General features: G+C 33.4%; 1 pseudogene; it reads right to left on the reverse strand.

Moving 5' to 3' along the window:
- Positions 1–4,442: 4,442 nt before the first annotated feature.
- LOC145271787 (U2 spliceosomal RNA) lies at positions 4,443–4,669 on the reverse strand (annotated as a pseudogene).
- Between the last annotated feature and the right edge of the window lie 17,015 nt (positions 4,670–21,684).

Consider the following 21,684-nt stretch of genomic DNA (forward strand, 5'->3'; position numbering starts at 1 on the left):
CAAATTTGGTTGACCATCAATAAATAAAAATATATGAATGGACAAATTTGGTTGACCATCAATAAATAAAAATAAAAATATATGAATGTACAAATCTGGTTGACCATCAATAAATAAAAATAAAAATATATGAATGTACAAATTTGGTTGACCATCAATAAATAAAAATAAAAATATATGAATGTACAAATCTGGTTGACCATCAATAAATAAAAATAAAAATATATGAATGGACAAATTTCGTTGACCATCAATAAATAAAAATAAAAATATATGAATGTACAAATCTGGTTGACCATCAATAAATAAAAATAAAAATATATGAATGGACAAATCTGGTTGACCATCAATAAATAAAAATAAAAATATATGAATGTACAAATCTGGTTGACCATCAATAAATAAAAATATATGAATGGACAAATTTGGTTGACCATCAATAAATAAAAATAAAAATATATGAATGTACAAATCTGGTTGACCATCAATAAATAAAAATAAAAATATATGAATGGACAAATTTGGTTGACCATCAATAAATAAAAATAAAAATATATGAATGTACAAATCTGGTTGACCATCAATAAATAAAAATAAAAATATATGAATGTACAAATCTGGTTGACCATCAATAAATAAAAATATATGAATGGACAAATTTGGTTGACCATCAATAAATAAAAATAAAAATATATGAATGTACAAATCTGGTTGACCATCAATAAATAAAAATAAAAATATATGAATGTACAAATCTGGTTGACCATCAATAAATAAAAATATATGAATGGACAAATTTGGTTGACCATCAATAAATAAAAATAAAAATATATGAATGTACAAATTTGGTTGACCATCAATAAATAAAAATATATGAATGGACAAATTTGGTTGACCATCAATAAATAAAAATAAAAATATATGAATGTACAAATCTGGTTGACCATCAATAAATAAAAATAAAAATATATGAATGTACAAATCTGGTTGACCATCAATAAATAAAAATATATGAATGGACAAATTTGGTTGACCATCAATAAATAAAAATAAAAATATATGAATGTACAAATCTGGTTGACCATCAATAAATAAAAATAAAAATATATGAATGTACAAATCTGGTTGACCATCAATAAATAAAAATATATGAATGTACAAATTTGGTTGACCATCAATAAATAAAAATAAAAATATATGAATGTACAAATCTGGTTGACCATCAATAAATAAAAATAAAAATATATGAATGTACAAATCTGGTTGACCATCAATAAATAAAAATATATGAATGGACAAATTTGGTTGACCATCAATAAATAAAAATAAAAATATATGAATGTACAAATCTGGTTGACCATCAATAAATAAAAATAAAAATATATGAATGGACAAATTTGGTTGACCATCAATAAATAAAAATAAAAATATATGAATGTACAAATCTGGTTGACCATCAATAAATAAAAATAAAAATATATGAATGTACAAATCTGGTTGACCATCAATAAATAAAAATAAAAATATATGAATGTACAAATTTGGTTGACCATCAATAAATAAAAATAAAAATATATGAATGTACAAATCTGGTTGACCATCAATAAATAAAAATAAAAATATATGAATGTACAAATCTGGTTGACCATCAATAAATAAAAATAAAAATATATGAATGTACAAATCTGGTTGACCATCAATAAATAAAAATATATGAATGGACAAATTTGGTTGACCATCAATAAATAAAAATAAAAATATATGAATGTACAAATCTGGTTGACCATCAATAAATAAAAATATATGAATGGACAAATTTGGTTGACCATCAATAAATAAAAATAAAAATATATGAATGTACAAATCTGGTTGACCATCAATAAATAAAAATAAAAATATATGAATGGACAAATTTGGTTGACCATCAATAAATAAAAATATATGAATGGACAAATTTGGTTGACCATCAATAAATAAAAATAAAAATATATGAATGTACAAATTTCGTTGACCATCAATAAATAAAAATAAAAATATATGAATGGACAAATTTGGTTGACCATCAATAAATAAAAATAAAAATATATGAATGTACAAATTTGGTTGACCATCAATAAATAAAAATAAAAATATATGAATGTACAAATCTGGTTGACCATCAATAAATAAAAATAAAAATATATGAATGGACAAATTTGGTTGACCATCAATAAATAAAAATATATGAATGGACAAATTTGGTTGACCATCAATAAATAAAAGTAAAAATATATGAATGGACAAATTTGGTTGACCATCAATAAATAAAAATAAAAATATATGAATGGACAAATCTGGTTGACCATCAATAAATAAAAATAAAAATATATGAATGGACAGATTTGGTTGACCATCAATAAATAAAAATAAAAATATATGAATGGACAAATCTGGTTGACCATCAATAAATAAAAATAAAAATATATGAATGGACAAATTTGGTTGACACTCAATAAATAAAAATAAAAATATATGAATGTACAAATTTCGTTGACCATCAATAAATAAAAATAAAAATATATGAATGGACAAATCTGGTTGACCATCAATAAATAAAAATAAAAATATAAGAATGTACAAATCTGGTTGACCATCAATAAATAAAAATAAAAATATATTAATGTACAAATTTGGTTGACCATCAATAAATAAAAATAAAAATATATGAATGGACAAATCTGGTTGACCATCAATAAATAAAAATAAAAATATAAGAATGTACAAATTTGGTTGACCATCAATAAATAAAAATAAAAATATATGAATGTACAAATTTGGTTGACCATCAATAAATAAAAATAAAAATATATGAATGGACAAATTTCGTTGACCATCAATAAATAAAAATATATGAATGGACAAATTTGGTTGACCATCAATAAATAAAAATAAAAATATATGAATGGACAAATTTCGTTTACCATCAATAAATAAAAATAAAAATATATGAATGGACAAATCTGGTTGACCATCAATAAATAAAAATAAAAATATATGAATGGACAAATCTGATTGACCATCAATAAATAAAAATAAAAATATATGAATGTACAAATCTGGTTGACCATCAATAAATAAAAATATATGAATGGACAAATCTTGTTGACCATCAATAAATAAAAATATATGAATGGACAAATTTGGTTGACCATCAATAAATAAAAATAAAAATATATGAATGTACAAATTTGGTTGACCATCAATAAATAAAAATAAAAATATATGAATGTACAAATTTGGTTGACCATCAATAAATAAAAATATATGAATGGACAAATTTCGTTGACCTTCATTAACTGATTAGTACTGACACACATCATGCGTGATTGAATTTTTCTACAAATAAATCGATAAATATTTGAAGATAAATTGTGCGATATATAAAAATCATATAAAGTTTTCATCTGCTATATCATATTAATAAAAGAAACTATTAACCTGTTTTATAAGCCATAAAATATTTAATTTATACATTTTCTTATTACAAAACAGTTTATATTGTTGAATAAGATTTTGACATAAACTAAAATACAAACGTTATTTGAAAATAACTTGCCTTTTTCTGTTGTTCTTGGTCTTCGGTCCGAGATCAAAGTGTAGTATCTGTTCTGCAGATGCTGCACTTAAGATAATTTGTACCAGTCAATGGAAGGGAAACCCTCTATACTGGGACAATTATTATTTTTAGTAACCAGAGTGCTCTCTTTTTGCCTACTTTTAGGGGAGCTGGTTTTTACCCCACATTAAAAACGGTCTTGTGCCTAATAAGAGACACGTTAGATATAAGGTTGTTTTTAATGGGATATCCGACTAACCTCACATCCATTTAGTAGAAAAGCATTCCTCCTCCTCTGACTGGTGACAAACAAGGATACTACACATTTATCCCAGTCTGAGTCTTGAATTATGATTTGTTGTAGATATTTTTAAATGAGTACTATTGTATCATTTATGAAAAATTATTTCGTTATAAATATTAAAAATTTTCTTTTAAATAATGTAATTTATTTATTTATTGACATTTTTATGTAACTGCGCTGCAGATGGAAGATTACAACTGCATAAAATCTCCAAAACTGTTTTTTTTTATGTATATAACCCATTAGATTTAAACTGAGGGTACGTATTTTCAAAGATTTAAAGTTACAATTGCCCCTTATGAACCTGTAAACAAAGCAAGAAGACAAGACAAAAGAATAAATATTTAAAATAATTAATTTGAGCCGAATGTCTAAAATGACCTTTTTTTGTTGTTTATTTTGTTTTTTGTGTTTTTTTTTACATGCAAACTCGACACATTGACTAATTTCTACATTAAAAAGGGAAGCATAATGATTCGGAGGCATATTTGCCGTTTAGTTGTACAAATAGATTTCAAGCCTGTTATATAAAAAAAGGGACACGTTGGATGGACACCGGTGTATATATTGTACCTATTTACTATGTCTTCCCACGGGACAGAGTTAGACACCAGGGTCGTTTTTTAACGTGGAGGAAAGGTACAAAAATAAAAAAAATTGTCTCAGTCGTGAAGGACTGATCCTCCACTGAAAGAGAACAAGATATGGAAGTGCAGCATCTGAAGAACAGATACTACACTTTGATCTTGACCAAAAGGCCAAGAAACAGATTTTGTTTATATTTACGTGATTATTGAAAATGTAATCTTATGATAAAAATTTAATTAAAATTAACCACGTTGTTTAACAAAAAAGAAAAAGACAAACTGATTAACTGTGTTTTATTTTATAATTTAAAAATAAAAACAATGAACAATATAAATAAAATGTTCGTTTTCTTCTCGAAAAGAAATAATGAAAGTTGAAGTTAAATATTGAATTCTTGTGGAGATGCAGGAACAAGGAAGAAGTGTTTCGCGCATCATCATATGCATATTGGAGAACAGTATAAAATTTAAAATCAAACCAAAATCTTATTTGTATTGTTCAATGTTTTAAAGGTTAAATCATAAAATAAATAAAAAATTAATTATAAAATAAAACACATTTAATCATTGTAAAACTGCATTTTTCATTTCCTTTTTATTTGTTAACGTATTATTTGTATTGTTTAACGTTTTAAATTTTTAATTATACAATGAAAGTTTTAAATAATTAAAAACATTTAATCCTTTGATTTGTTAAACAATGTGGTTAATCTAAACTAAATTATACGAAAATAAACTTATGGAAATTTATCGGTGACGACCCCAACGTGTCCCTTTATTTATTTATTTATTTATTTATTTTTATAACAGGGTTGGAGGCTATTTGTACAACTAAACAGAAAATCTGCCGCTTCGGACGTGCCTTGTATGAAAAAAACAACATAAAAGCAATTAGATTCAAGTAATACTTACCTTTTGTTTGACACATTCAGTTCAAGAAAGAAACGATTATGGATTATGGAATGTATAAATTAAACGGGATGACTTTCACGAGTGGACGTCAAAACGATACCAAAATGCACTTATTGATCTGCACTATTTTTTAAATAGTATTTTCCAGTTTAATTAAAGTTTTTTGATATCTGGTTTTAATAAATTGTAAGGTTAAAGTACAGAATAGGTACAAAACACCATCCCCTCCCACATGTTAAGAATGGCTTTCTAAATAATAACATTATTACTTCAGCGCGGATTAATAAGTGCACTACTACCGTCCAAAATTAAAATGTCAGCCGGAAAAGCAGGTTCGCAGTAAATTAAAGCCGAATTAATTTAAATGCACCATTGCAAAACGGTCGGTTTCTTCGATGAATATCAAGCCAAAAGATATTTTTTTATTTGCACAAAATTTTTATAGTTTTATGGAGAAATAATAAAATATGACATGGCTGATGGGTGAAATGTTGATCGAATGATCGAGATATACGCTACTTTCTTCTAAAAAACGCGCCCCCCACTTGCTATATATATATATATATATATATATATATATATATATATATATATATATATATATATATATATATATATCCATGCAAAAAAAAGAAAAGAAAACATCATAATAACAAAATAATTCACAAAGCGCAAAGTTCAAGCCAAAATAAATAAATAAAAACTAGACCACACACGCAAAAATTGTTTACTTGCTCCCCAAGTCGAACTGCGTACAACATCGGAGCCGATGCGTATTTAGCACTCGTGTATGTCAGCTGTGATTTTTTTTTTTTTTCATTGAAATAAAATTATACTTACATTTATCTAATGGTCGATGGCGTATTTTGTGATGAAGGACATTTCCGTAAGACTGTAAGTAGACGGAGTAAACCGCGCATGCGCATCAAAACAAATCTCTCTCTCTCTCTCTCTCTCTCTCTCTCTCTCTCTCTCTCTCTCTCTCTCTCTCGTTGCTAATATTAGTGTTAATAGCAATATGTACAAAAAAAAAAACAAAAAAAAAAAACGGTCATAAACACAATTAAAGGAAGGGGGTGTATGCATTGCATGTCATATTCTATTTTTTATCCATTAAAATCTATATAAATAAAAGAGCAGACGTATGTGTGTGTGTTGAAATTCTCAGGAAATAATATTTATGCACAAGGGTGGTTTATAGCAAAGTATTTCTACCGAATTTAGTTATGACTAGAGCTAGGACAACAGCATATTCTTTCCATTGTTTTTACTCTTGAGTATATATCCGACACAGACACAAATAATCAACCGAGAACCAAACCACACCATTCTACATAAAAACATATAAGATATCAATCGATATATACCTGATAATCAAAACAAGGAAAATAATATGCTGTTGTCATATCCCTAATTATGACACAAGTGCATGAATAGATAACAAAATGGAAGATGGTCAAATATAGAAATGGGAATATCAACATGAATTTAACGAAGAATTAAATTAAAAAAAAAAAACACATAAAATGTGTGCCAAATCAGAAAAAAGGAACTGTATCTACATTTACAAGTAAGATAAATTTGTAGATTACGACCCTCAGCTACCACCACAAAAGAGATTCTATTTTTTAAGCGATTACCTGTAAACACAATGAAAACCTTAGAGAGACAAACTAAAGACAATTAGATCAGTTTGGCATAAAAAAAATTATTGTAAAATAATTACCTTTAACTGATGGGTAAAAAAATCATTTTAAAATCAAGTCAAAATGGCACTTCTTTTCTCTTTCCTAAAATGTCTTTATTTAACATGATTTATGTCGGTCGAACTTTGTCTGACTGGAAAATCGTTGACTTCCAAACATAACAATTATTTATTATGCTTGCATAACCAACGATTAGTAAGTCAGAAGATATAGTTTTTGTTTAGTTCAAATAAAGTTTTAATTTATTGGTTGATTTATAAAATATCTGTTGCGAATTTGTTACTAATTAACTTCTTAATTAAACGTCATTTCACAAACGCAACTCACATATTAATATTTTTACAATATCGACTTTAAAGTTAATAAAACAAATCCATTGAGAATAATTCTTAAAAATAGATTCACTAAAAAAAATGATATTTTATTGAGGTTATTATGCCTATTTTTCTCATTAGTTCCGTTCACAAAGTTTAGGCCGATTTAACCTACAACCTTTTTCAGGTACGGATTTTAAACTGAATAAATTGTAATTTCTTGTTACATCAGCTATGACCGGATAGAAATTCGTTTTTATTTTTTATTTTTTTGTTATTCTTTGTTATTATCGCTTATTATAAGTATTGAATCTGCAAATTCTGGAAATATGTTATAGCAGTGCAGGAGAAAAATTATGCAGATAAAAATGACACGGATTTTTCCTGGAGTTGATTGGAGTATCGATTGAAAGAGTATGTATTGCATAATGTAGTGGGGGCAAACTTTATACTTTGGATGGAGCAGTGTAGGGTGACAAGCTGCAAATCCTGGAGGGAGGTTAGTTCTAGTATTGTATATAGTTGTGAGGTCACTACAGAGAAATAATTGCGCCACAACTCCCTGGTTGGCGCATCGAACCCATACTGATCCATGTTGTTGGATACTGGATCCGTTGTAAGTCCTGAGCACTGCAGATTCTTTCAGCGTCGCGACAGGACATGGTTATCCATTTTGGTCTATGCATTTCGAAAACATTTGCTGAATATTTGCAAAAAGAGTGTATTTCCTTTCACACTTGTGTCCATCATAATTGTCAATTCATGCGCCGATTCCCTGTTTGGTAGTATTACAGCCAATGTGGCGAATGTAAATGACACGGTGCTGTGACACAATGAAAACCTTTGGGAGACAAACTAATTTTAGAGTGTGGGTTCAGTTTAGCATAAAACATTATTGTAAAATGATTACCTTCCACACTTGTGTCCACCATAATTGCCAAAAGTTAACAAAAACATTTTATCAAAGTCGTTATGTATTTTGTTCTGTACATAAATATTATTTATTTTTTATATATATGTCGTTTATTATAAGTGTGCTATATCGGAATGAAGTGTTTGTTCTTTTAGACCTTGTAAATACGTCCATATTTTTTACATGTATTCATCGCTATGTCCTTAATTGCATTAATTTGTCACATCTCTCTTGTAATTTGCCCGTCTTCTTCGGAATTTACTGAGGCCTCGAGACTGGGAAATTCTGGCATAGATCCTGTCTCGATTTTGCTAAGTAGCTGTTTTTGCAATTCCGGATATTTTGTTCCAGCAATGATATGGTCGTTTATTTAGTTATCCATTTCACGCTTGTCTTTTGGGTTTTTTTGGGTTTTTTTTTTTTTTTGCATTTTTGTGCCTGCAGCTTGCATCTCTCTAGAAAATCACCGATGTTCTCGGATTCCCTTGGCGCGTAATTTTGCAAGTAAATACGTTCCTCAGTTGCCCCTAGATCGCACCTATCGATTGAATGACCACGAGATATACAGCCTTAAACCCCTTTTTCTAGATAATAAAAAATATGGTCGATTTGCCTGTCTTTGGGGATACATTTCACGGAGAAGTGCAAGTTAAATTATTGTTTGAAAAAAATAGCGTGTTTCTATCAAATTTGATGTTTTCTTGTATTATTTTGCACAATACAAATTCGTGAAAAGAAAAGGTCACTTATGCTTTTATTCACCGAGTTTTTAATATGGCGTCCTTTATTTTTCTTAAACGCTTGAAACAACCAAAAACAAAATACTGCCAGACATAAAAGCAACCTAACTGTTCTCTGTTTATGTCAGACGTGATCTTTTATGTACACTTTTTATCTATTTAATCACACCGCCGCCACCATGTTAAAGTTTTTGTTAGTAAGGGTACAAGAAAAAACACAAGAGCATGTACAAGGGACGCATCCAAAAAGCATACTCACCCGTTTTATTCAAGAGCAAATAACTCATATCCAAAGAAGGCTAACATGTCATACTATATCTCTTCCGCTAGAATGTTAACTAATGAATGTTACCATAAATAATTTTTCATACATGACATATTTGGGGGAGGTCTTATGACATGACTTGACCAGGTTGTTGCCCCGGTGGTACGTTATTATTGGACTTACTTTCGTTTGACGCTTTGTTGACCAATGTGTGTGTGTGTGTGTGTGTGTGTGTGTGTGTGTGTGTGTGTGTGTGTGTGTGTGTGTGTGTGTGTTGGACGGTTTAGCAGGTTCTGTGGATGGTGTGTAAAGGTGGAACTTTGACGTGGATATGTTTTATAAAGAAATGTTTGTATTTTATCGGAATTGCTAACATCTTTCTTTAGATATTTTACGTTTCTACTAGAAACCTGTCCTGTTCTAGTTTCGTGTTTCATTGCAGTTTGTCTAACAAACGCTGGAATGTATTTTTCTTGTACTCTGGTATTTTACTCGTACTAGTTTTCTTGTATATATGTCCATGAGATCTTTCGCGTGTTAGTAGAGCTAGGTTATCTGCAACAACTGAAGTAGACGATCCTTAATTACCTTCTTCAGGGTATTGTTGTTGAAGCATTTGGCGAGGAGACTGTCAAGCAGTTTATGCTGGTATAGTAGTTCTCCGAGAGATGGGACGGATCCGAGATATAGTAGACTCCCGTCTATATCTCGCTTGCCTAATATGACTCTTCATAGCTGTCTTTACGATCCGTATGCACCGTTCTGTTATGCCGTTCGATTTTGGAAATCTGAGAGAAGAGGTGATGTGCTGTAAATCACATTCTTTAGTCAATTCTTTGAAACGGTGAAAGCTAAAATATAACTTATTGTTGTTGATAAGACTTTCTGAAACTCGTTGATAAGCAAAGATTTGCTTGGTCACACTGATAACTTTATCACTGGAAAATCCCTTTAGTTTTCGGATAAAATGTATTTTAAATAATTGCCACGGTCGTACTGAGATATCATGAGGCATGAGAGATTTAGCAGTTGTAGATTTCTGTTGTTCTTAACATATGGTTCAAGGTTGTATTTCTCTGTCAATCTCGTTATTTATATTATTCAAGAAAACAGGTTTTCATCCTAAGCTTGCATTTATCGCGTCTGCAAGGTTCTGGTATTCGTCACTTGCTGGGCCTGCGTTAATTTCTCAACAATATTGCCTGCACGATATTTGATGATCATACTGGAGTTTTCAGAGCATTCGTTGAAGTTGTGGAGGTGCAGCGGTTTGGTTCTTTAGACAGATAATTTCCCCAAAATTTGTGGTCATTTGCAATATCGTACGAGCAGTCTTAAATGTATGTGCGAAATCCTTCACATCTGAATACTACAGCTACAAACCATGCTCGATATTGGCGTAGAGTAGCATTTCCTTGCATATCAAATCATTTACTGCTGACTACTGCCCCACTCATATTCAGCCTCCTTTTTCAGGAGTTCCCTGATATTTGCTGTGACGCCCGAACGCCTATAAATGAAACACGTCATATAGGTAATGGTTTCTTGTACATTTTGTAACTCTGATACGTTCCTTGTGGGTGGAAGTGATTTTATTCTCTCCATATTTTGGGGATTTGGGTGCATTGCGTTTTTGTTGAAGATAGTGACGTTAAATTTGAAAGTCTCAAACTCAAATCCAACTGTACTCTTCTCTCTGCACTTTCCACACTGGCGCCCAAAATAAAGAAGACGACTCTTTTATAGAGAGACTTAACCACATCTCATTTGCATACCCCCTCCCCCTCTCGTCACATCACGTGATTTTCAGTCCATAAATACCAGGGGGCGGCTATTTTTATTTTGTCTTTTTTTTCTTTCCTAACACGAGCCGTACGATGCATGAGGTAAGGTTCTTTACTTTTAACCACACGCCCCCTTGATCTCTAAGATCAACAATTAGTATCATAGTCTGCCATCAACGCTGTGCATCTCTGTTCACGTGCGATCGTCGAAGAGGCTCTTCTTCAGACACTTCAACATCAGCATCAACCTCCCCTTCCTCTGATTGCAAGGAGACTCTCCGTATATCTAAAATGTGACGACGCATTCCGTCAATAGCTACCTTGTTTTTGGAGAGTACTTCAGTCACTGTACCTTTTCCCCCAGCGAGTCGTGCAACGAGAATTGGGTGGTTTCACACCAAAAAACTGTTTCTAAGGGCGAAATCTGGCTTCTTGATGCCACAGCTTTTATAGTGCTATGGTGCCTCTCTATAATCCCATTTCCACTTGGACGGTATGCAGCTCTAAAATATAGCCCCACATTCCACTTCGCACATAAGTCTCTAAAAACTTCCGAGCGGAAAGACGTACCATTATCCACCAACACCTCTTCTACTGACCCCCTTTCCATAAAAACCTCCTCGACAACTCTCTGTACCTCTTCTGCTGTTTCATCCTTGATTTTCCGCCATATCGCTACTCTCCCAGGCCTACAATCTATCATAGTTACGTGCGGTTAATGTTGATAATGTGTGATGTCAATGGCCAATCTCCGCCAATTCTCTTCAACATACAGTTCCCCTTTTTCATGTCTAGCCGGTGCAGGGTCGATTGATTGGCATTCTTTAAATTATTCCGCCACCTTTTGGACGTCTTGCATTATGACGTGCGGGTTTACTTTTCTTGCCAGGTAAAGGGTCCGTTCCTTTCCAAAATGATGCAGGTTATGCAGGTCTTTTAAATTCTCTACTGCACAACATGCTGAAGCCCCGTCTTTTTCCTTGTGTAGCCAGGCTTTCTTTACTCTTGCTTTATTTTTTTGTGACAGAACTAAAGTAATAGTTACCTTTAGTTCGAATTCTCGAATCAAGTCTCCCAGCACTCCAAGTCTACGCTTGATAAGCATCTCCGCATCTCCTTTTGTTTTGATCCGCTTATCACCAGACAGCTCCGATTTAATCCACGACACCACTGTTGCACAGTCTGTTTTAATGTTCATTATCTGTATCCTTTATTTTAGAGCTAGATTGATGCTTTTCATCACAGCATCGAGTTCCGCAACATTGATATGGGCGCTATCATTCTTTTTGCGTATCTTGATCAACTGCATCTTCCCAACTGTCTGTCACAGTCTGCCTTTTAATAAAACTGCACGCAGTTCGCAACCATCCAGCTATTAGGTAGTGACCAACCAGCTTTCCACATATAGAGAAAAGCTCTCTCTTGGCTAGGTTTACCTTGGTTTCAGGGATCTCATTTCCTCGCCCAAACATTAATTTTCCTGCCTTATTGTTCTATAGTCGAAGTCCCAAAGCCATTCCGTTTTCCAGTGACTCAGGCGGTTTTGTCGTCAGTCCATATGCTTTGATATGCTCTCTCATCCTTTCCGCAGTCACCTCTGTTTCGTCAAAAAATACATCGTCGATGTAAGAGCAGGTGTCTCTCTTCACTGCATCGTCTTTGGCCAACACTGTCTTAAGAACTGCCGTCATTATCTTTGGTGCGGAGTTCAGACCAAATCCTAATCTGTTCAGACAATAAACTTGACCTTTGTACTCTACCAATTGATATTTCCACAATTTCTCATCCACATGAAGTTGGAGGTAGGCTGCCTTCAGGTCCACAATTTTAGTTGCCTGCTTCATCCTCCTCCACTTTCTTACGACTTCTTCACACACGTCGATTCCGTCCTTTGTGTGACAAGCGACAAACTTGTTCAGCTCACGGAAATCCAACACTGGCCTAACTTTCTTAATAGGTTAGACCACAGCCATGAGTGGCAAAATTCCTTCAACTTTCCCTGACCACGGCATTAATATTCCTTCATATATCCATCTCTAAACTTTTTTTTCAAACTGCGGCTCCGCAGCTCCTTTCAGTGTGCTTTTGTAGCAGTTGACCCGATTCGTCAATACAGGTGGCTCCGCGGTCCATCGCCATTCTACCATCCATTTTTCGCCATCGAAGCAGGCTCGAAAGTCATCATCCTCAATCAGACATGGCCAGGGTTTCGACGGTTGGTTGGTATCATTCCTTGTTACACTTCCTGTTATTCCCGATGCACTCTGATTGTCAAATTTCACCTGGCCTTTAGCAATAGTAGGTCCTCCCAGTCGGTCTATCGCGTCCAGGCCCAGCACCGCATCAGTTCCTGCAACCAGTCTATCCAGCACGATCACTCTTAGTCGCAATGGCATATTCCTTACTACAATCTCCGCAGCAGCCTCTCCACAGCGTTCCACTTCTCTGTCATCCACCGCTCTAACGTTTCTGGTTCCATTCCAAGAGTTGGCGACGCTCGTAGTAATAAGAGTTGTTGTACATCCAGTATCAACAAGAGCTCTAACCCTCTTTCCATTGATTGTGACCACTAACTGTGGCAACAAACTCTCATACGCCTTTTCAGTATAAAGGGGGTGACTACTGGCACAATAGCACCCCTTTACTCGTTTCCCGGAAGCGAAGGGCAATTCCTGCTAATGTGCCCTACTTGGCCACACCGAAAACAGATAATGTCTGGCCGTGGCTCCCAACAGTCTCTCATCAGGTGTTGTCCTTGACATCAAAAGCATTTACCGGTAAGTCCACGGCCTTGCTTCATCACTGGTCGCTCCTATCTGCTTGCCACAGCAGCCGCGACTGCCCCCAGCTCACCGGGCTGTTTCGCCAAAACTCTAGCATGCCTTAGAAACTCCTCCACCTCCAAGGTTTCAATATCAGAAAGTCGTTGCAGTTTCATGGAGATGCGATTAGGGAAACCAGTTACAAGCGCCAGCTTTACAGTCTTCTCAAGGCTGCGTCCCCCATATCCAGCCAATCCTGTTGTAAGCCTCAAACGCGCTCAAGGAAAATGCCGTCTTTTACATGGTTTTCAATGCTCTCAGCAATGGCCTGATCCGTCTCTCCCATTTCTAGATAGACCCTAGAGCACTCCCTTCCAAATACATTGGTATTAACATGGCTGCATCCTCGATCTTCTGCAGCCTTGCCACCAACTTCAGCTTGTTAAGCCACGCAACCACGTCACCTTCTCCAGTAAATGGCCTCAGGATATCGGTGCTCAATCTTACTGGGTCACCCATTTTTGTCAAAACGCCGAAATAGCTTGACGTTAAATTTGAACTCAAGCCCAGATCAAAAGTCTCAAACTCAAATCCAACTGTTCTCTTCTCTCTGCACTTTCCACACTGACGCCCAAAATAAAGAAGACGGCTCTTTTATAGAGAGACCCAACCACATCTCATTTGCATATCCCCTCCCTTTCTCGTCACATCACGTGATTTTCAATCCATAAATACCAGAGGGCGGCCATTTTTATGTTCTCTTTTTTTCTTTCCTAACACGAGCCGCACGATGATAGTACCAAAGAATTTGACTTTTTGTTACTGTTAAATATGAGACGTGCAGTCTATGCTTCCTCCATCCACATTCGAAAGTTGTGGTTCTGTTCCTCTTATTTTGTTCGAAAACAATCACATAAGTTACCAGACTTTTTCGTATGGTAAATTTTATTGATAGTACACACATGAAACCTTGTCCAATTGTAAGTAATGCCGTTGTAGCGTTCATTAATGATCTAGGCCTATAGCTCAGCATTATCGTCTCTAGAATGAGATAAAACCCCCATGCTTTGCTGTCCACCACTAGTACGTCAGTCTTCAGAGACTTCCTGTTGGATAATATTAATGCTATGCTGCCAACCTCATGATTTAACACACAATTCCGTCCTGCCGTCAGAATTGTGGTATTCTTCCGTATCATAGGTTGACATAAAGACCCACTCACAACCGATGATGAGCTGCCGGAATCCACAAGCGCTATCCTATCTAGCTCGTGTATCTTTACCTTTATCACGGGGAGCACCTCCTCTAGTTTATGTGAAGAGAAAGTGGTGCTGGCCTCTCGCCCCTTGCCTCGTTTCCCGGACAACTTGATGCCACATGTTCTTGATTTTTGCATCGATAACAGTATATCCCTGGAAGCATCCAGCCTGCTTTGCCCCGGGCTGTTGGCAGTTTCTGGCAAATTGATTGGGATCTTCACACTTGTGGCACTGCGCGGTAACCGGATCCTGCTGGTCATGGTCGAAGTTTGGTCCACTGGTCCATGAGGAAGAATTCTGCGTCTCCATATTGCTGCAGCGACGGGTTCCTCCACTCCTGCTTCCTCCGTGATAAGAGCCCAGGTATTCCCAAGAATCTGCTCCAGGGCCATCCGTTTCATTCTGAAAGATCTCCGCAACTGTTGGCTAACAGAAATTGGGAGTCCTGACCCCAAAGCGCAACTAAGCCATCGATCAGAGGGGGTTTCTTCTATTAACAGTGCAAGATACTGCAGGTCACCCATGTATTAATCGACAGTTTCCCCAGGGCGCAAATGGCGAGAGACAAACTTGTCATATGTCACAAAAGGATCCGGCAAAAGCCACGAATAGGGCTCGTTTTACTTGCTTCAAACCCATGACCAATCTCCGTTTTACTTGCTTAACCCATATTGTCAACCCCACACATTTCACACACCAGTTCCACCTGTTTCAACCATTTGGACACAGTGTGATCAGGTGAGATGCCATGAAATTCAGGGATAAGACGGATATCAAATGCTTTGCCTGCCATTTGTAAGCCGAAATAGCTTGAAATCTGCTGGGTCCTTCAGCCTCACTTCGAGCTGGAACTTATTTGCGGAAGGAACATTTTTCTCCTCTCACTGTTTTCACTGCTTGAGCAAAAGCACGGTCGTCTATCCATCTGAGTTCGGTCTTTTATTGCTTTCAAATCTCGGGAATTCTCGCGGTTAGTCTCGCCCTCTTTCCCATAAAAGCACCAACGTCTAATGCTTCTCTTTTCCTCTCCCAGCCCCTGTGTGTTGACAACAAACAAAGCAGACTGTCTTTTGGAGGTGAGTACATTAGAAGAATTAATACTACAGGGAAAAGTAAGCTTAAGAATGGAGAAGGAAAGAGGGTAGCAGTAGCTCATACAAACTTTTATCAGGTAACATTTGACTACATTTGAATTTCTTTGAAGTATGAACTTCAAAAATTGTATTTGCCCTTTTTCCAATTATTTTAATTTCTATTTGATAATTATTTAAGTTATTTAAATTCACATGATTTTTAAGAGTTTGTAATACTTTTAGGAGTTTGGCTTTTAAAATCTTAAACTCATTATTTTTAAATTCATAGAATAAAAATAATTCTTTTAGTTTTTCAACTTGTTCACGTTGGCCGAAGTTTAACTTTTCGTGCTGGGTGAGTTCATTTCTACTCATTTTATCGTTCTGTACTATTTTGTTTTCATCTTGACTTGTTATGGTTTTTAACGTTTCGGTGTGTAGTGTCTTGCCTTTTTAATATCGTTTCTTACACCATATTGTCTTTGTAATCTTGAAAAACATCGACTTTGTATTGCAACCAACATAACGACTGCCTGATGATTTCATATAAAGAAGAAAATGACGTCAGATGATGTTACTCTAAGTTTTTAGTCGAATACAACAATTGCAAATATAAGAAACACATTTTTCGACTGTTTCTCGGTTGTTATAACAATGAAGAAAGAAAAAGATGTAGAGTTTGAGTTTTGTAAAGATATTATTGTCAATGCCAACAATGGAGGGCGTTGAGCTCCTTTCTAAAATCTAGACGCGCAGGCTACATGCATTCCCCGATCTTTTGACATGTATCAGTTTTAAAGTGTTGGGTAGAATTCGCAGGTAATAATTACTTAACAGAAATGGTGACACCAATTATTTTACATCAAGTCTAACTAAAAAAGCGTCAGAGTTTTTCAGAGTAATCTAAGCCTCTAAAATAAGCTGGACATTATTTTCTTGCAACTCAATGAAACACAACAGAAATATTGTAAATGATTCATGAAAACATTTTCCTTAAAAGATATTAACCATTGTAGATTGGAAATCACAGAAAATTATAAACAAAGGATTAAAAATTGAAATGTGTGATTCGTTTGTGATCATAAAAAATGATAGATTCGTACATTTTTATTTTTCAGAAACTTTAAATTAAAATTGGGTAAATTTTGTATTTTATTATTAACTATATAAAATATTTTAAATATGAATATTTATTGTGTAAGGCAACATGGAAGTCGTTGTGCAGAATAATATTTATTGGGCATTGTGCAATAATTCCGATAAAACAAACCTACATTTTTATGGCGTGCATATATAAATGTAAAACAGATTTATTAAAAATGCTCGCATGCCCGTGGAAATATTTAAGATGATATAGCAGAGTACTTGGACATTTATATAAATATAACTAAGAACCAAATTAACAACCGTAGTTTTAGTCAAAATACCAATATACCAAACTTGTCTGTCCGACAGCAACGGGGTCCATGAAAACGATTTAACAACCAACCTATAATTGTTTGTTCACGAAAACTAATATCTTGTTTAAATTAACTTTTATTTATATTGCTGGAGATGAAGCATCTCTTCGGTTGGCAGACATTAACCCGCTTTTTATAAACTCCAACTGAATTATTTCAGTTTATTCAAACCGTCCTCTTGTGCGAACTATTTTATATATCTCCTGCACATTTTCACCAGGTTTGTTTTTAAATCGTTTTCATTGGCCCCGTTGCTGTCGGACAGACAAGTTTGGTATATTGATATTTTGACTTAAACTAGGGTTGCTACTTTACCCGTATTATGCCATAAAACCATGTACAGTGTCTGACTGCATGTGAATGTTTAAATTATTTGTAAAAACGTGTCAGAGTGTCTCTTCATGTGCCTTCTTAAACCTTCTTTTGCTGAAAAAGTTGAGGGGCACACTTCACAAACAAAAGGGTTTTCATGCTTGCGTGTCTGCAGGTGACTCGTTAAACGATATTTTCTTGCAAACGCAGCGTGGCACACTTCACAAACAAAAGGTTTTTCGCCGGTGTGTGTCCGTATGTGCTGTTGTAAATTGGATTTCTCTGAAAATGCAATATGGCACACTTCACAAACAAAAGGTTTTTCGCCAGTGTGTGTTCGCATGTGACTGTCTAAAGACTGTTTATGTGAAAATAAAGAGGGACATCTGTCACAAAGATAAGGTTTTTCGCCACTGTGTATCCGTATGTGCTTTTGTAAATTGGATTTCTCTGAAAATGCAGCGTGGCACACTTCACAAACAAAAGGTTTTTCGCCAGTGTGTGTTCGCATGTGACTATCTAAAGAGCATTTATGTGAAAATACAGAGGGACATCTGTCACAATGATAAGGTTTTTCACCTGTGTGTATCCGTCTGTGTCTCGTTAAATTATATTTTTTTGCAAACGAAGAATGACAAAATTCACAAACAAAAGGTTTGTCAAGGAGCGAACTTGAATGCCTACTCTCAACTGTGTGTGTCATCTTATGGATTATCAAATGGGATTGCTTTGAAAATGATAAATTGCACATTTTACATGAAAAAGGATTTACGCCAGTGTTTGTCGGCTTGTGCATATTTTAAATATATTTTTCTGGATAATTGAAATTATACACTTTACAAATTGGGCTTTTTCTTGTATTTGTTGGCGTGTGAGAAATATTTAGAATCAAGAGGTGTACACCTTTGAAGCGTAAAATTCTATCGAGGTTTTCTTTTATTTTGTAAATGAACTTGTTCAGAAAAATATTTTTCTCCTTAAAACTAAGAGACCGTTTTGTTCCGTATGTATTTTAAAAACAATCCTTTGTTGTTCATCCATGGACCTGTGAATAAATAGAAGTTTTGTTGATGAACAATATTATACATGTTTCTCGTTATCTTTCAACATTTATAAAACGTAGTCATTAAAAAACTGATTTCAATAATTTTACGAATTTGTAAAAAAAGTAAATTTTGTAGGTTTTTGGAAGTTATGTTTTAAATCAAATTAATTTTATTTGAATATATTTTAGTATAATTTCTCACTTTTCAAAAGCAGAATAAATATAACTCATCGAAAATCAAATTAATTTTATTTGAATATATTTTAGTACAATTTCTCACTTTTCAAAAGCAGAATAAATATAACTCATCGAAAACGTTATTTACTTTTACTCTTTTTATATTGTGATTTCATAAAAAAAATAAAACATTTTTCAATTTGATTTGATATGACTTGTTTTTAATAAAAAATGCTTTAAAAAAATTAAGTAATGTAAAAAATAATCAGGTGTAAGTGGATTAAGAAACTCTGTTGTTTGCATATGGATTTTGCACATGTTTTATGAAAAGCTAGAAGTATATATATATATATATATATATATATATATATATATTATCTAAGGGCTTATTTAATAAATATTAATCCGTTATTTAATAAATACTAAACGAATGCAATATCTAACTCATCTATTACTGAATATCCTAACTTATTTCATAAATGCAAAACGACTGCTATATCTACCTCATCTATTAATGTATATCCTAACTTATTTCATAAATACTAAACGAATTTAATGTCTTGCCTGACTTATTTCGTAATCTTCTCTATATAAATAAAATGAACTCATTTTTCCCCGTCTGATTTTGACATTAATAGGATTAAAAATAAAGATATTTCATGCAAATATAATATGCACAAACGACAGAACAATATCTGAGGTGTGTTATAGGCTTATTATTTCTCAAATTCCTCGATAATCTTAGATTTCTATACTTTTTCTGCTGAGAAGTCACGGCCAAAATCGGTTAAGATCAATGGAAGTGGTAAAATATTTTCTCTCTAATAAATTCCTCCTCCCCCTGCCACCACTTAACACCGTTTGGGGATCGTTCACAAGGAACAGTTGAGAAGAGAATACCGGTTTGGCTTCGTAGTTCTTTCATGTGAAGTTATTTAAAATCACTAAACTAAGCTGCAGTGCTCTGTGGCGTAGTGGTTAGCGTGCTGGACAATTCACATTATATTTTCACGTTCGCGCCGACCTACCGTAGTCGTTTTTTTTGGGTTTTTTTTCCTAAACAACTGGAATGGACTTTTCTTGGTGGCCAAACTGTTAACGTTGCAGATGTTTTTTTTTTTTGTTTTTTTTTCACACTTTATTTTCCTACTTTTACTCATGACTCCGGGTTTGATCCTTCCTACTTACCTACCATAACATTTTTTAAAACTCCACCCCCGTCCCGGAAACAAACACTCGGGCAACGCCGGGTACCCCCGCTAATTATGAATAAGTTTAAACCCAACAAGTGAAAGTTGCTTCATTCTGATTGATAATCGTTGCAAAACAAAAGAAATGATTGCATGAACTTTCAAGTTAGCATGTCCCAACAGCAGATTGGAAATAACTGATAATCATGCACAAGAATTAATTTCGTAGTTAAAAGAAATTTGTTTTAATCGATAAATTCATACAAATGTTACATTTTATGTTATTAGTTATTATCATCTACTTTGAAAATTAGATTTTTAATTTGCAGAAAAATAAGTGATGCAATACATTAAGAATATATTAACATTGTAAAATGAAAGAAAAAATATATTCATTTAAAAGCAGATGATTACTATTAACTACGTTCCTCAGTTCTTTTTAAAGATGATTACGTGTTAAAACCTTGTATAATTATTTTAATATTAAGACGAAGATATCCGTTTCGCATGTGAACATAACGTTAAATTACCACATTTTTTTCGGTTGAATGTCAAAGCAAATAGTGATGTGTGTGCATTTATCAAGAATTTACTTTTAAGAGATTAATTTTGTGCAAGTTTCTTGGGGTTCGGTAGAAAGACAATCGCACTTTTACATTACTACAATCCCTTAGTTTTGTTGTAGCCAAATAAAATACGTCTCTTAACCCAAGTTAGAACATCGCCTCCATATTTAAAAATAAGTACACGTATTTACTGTTTGAAGTAAAGAAAATAAATTCTGACGAACTAAACTTCATCATCCGTATGTTTTAAATAAAACAGAGATTAATACAAACACAATACAATTAACGAAGTTGTCGTAAAATTCATTGATCTTTCAAATTTTTACAACGAAACAATTATTTTAAATATTATATTTAGTTAAAAAAATAACCGAGAATTAACATTTTTTTTTTTTTTTTTTGCAAAATAAAAACCGACATGTTTAAACATTAATGCAAACTAATCCAATCCTAATTTTAGTTATTAATTATGAACAATCATAGTAAATTTAATTGAATTACCGAGCCTGGTGTTTTTACAGCAATATAATTCTTATTTTTAATTGTTTTCCACCGAGAAAGTTACATGGACACAAAATAAACAGTAGAAAAGGCTACAATATATTTAAAAAAAAAAAAATATAAGAATAAAGATACGCTATTATTTTGGAGTTAGTCTTGTCCATATGTAAAATTAAGGGAAAGAGGCTACCTCTTTTCCGAATCTTGGGGGGAAAATCA

Source organism: Euprymna scolopes, chromosome 46 (assembly GCF_053919585.1).
Source record: "Euprymna scolopes isolate OS-2025 chromosome 46, ASM5391958v1, whole genome shotgun sequence".
NCBI lineage: Eukaryota > Metazoa > Mollusca > Cephalopoda > Sepiida > Sepiolidae > Euprymna > Euprymna scolopes.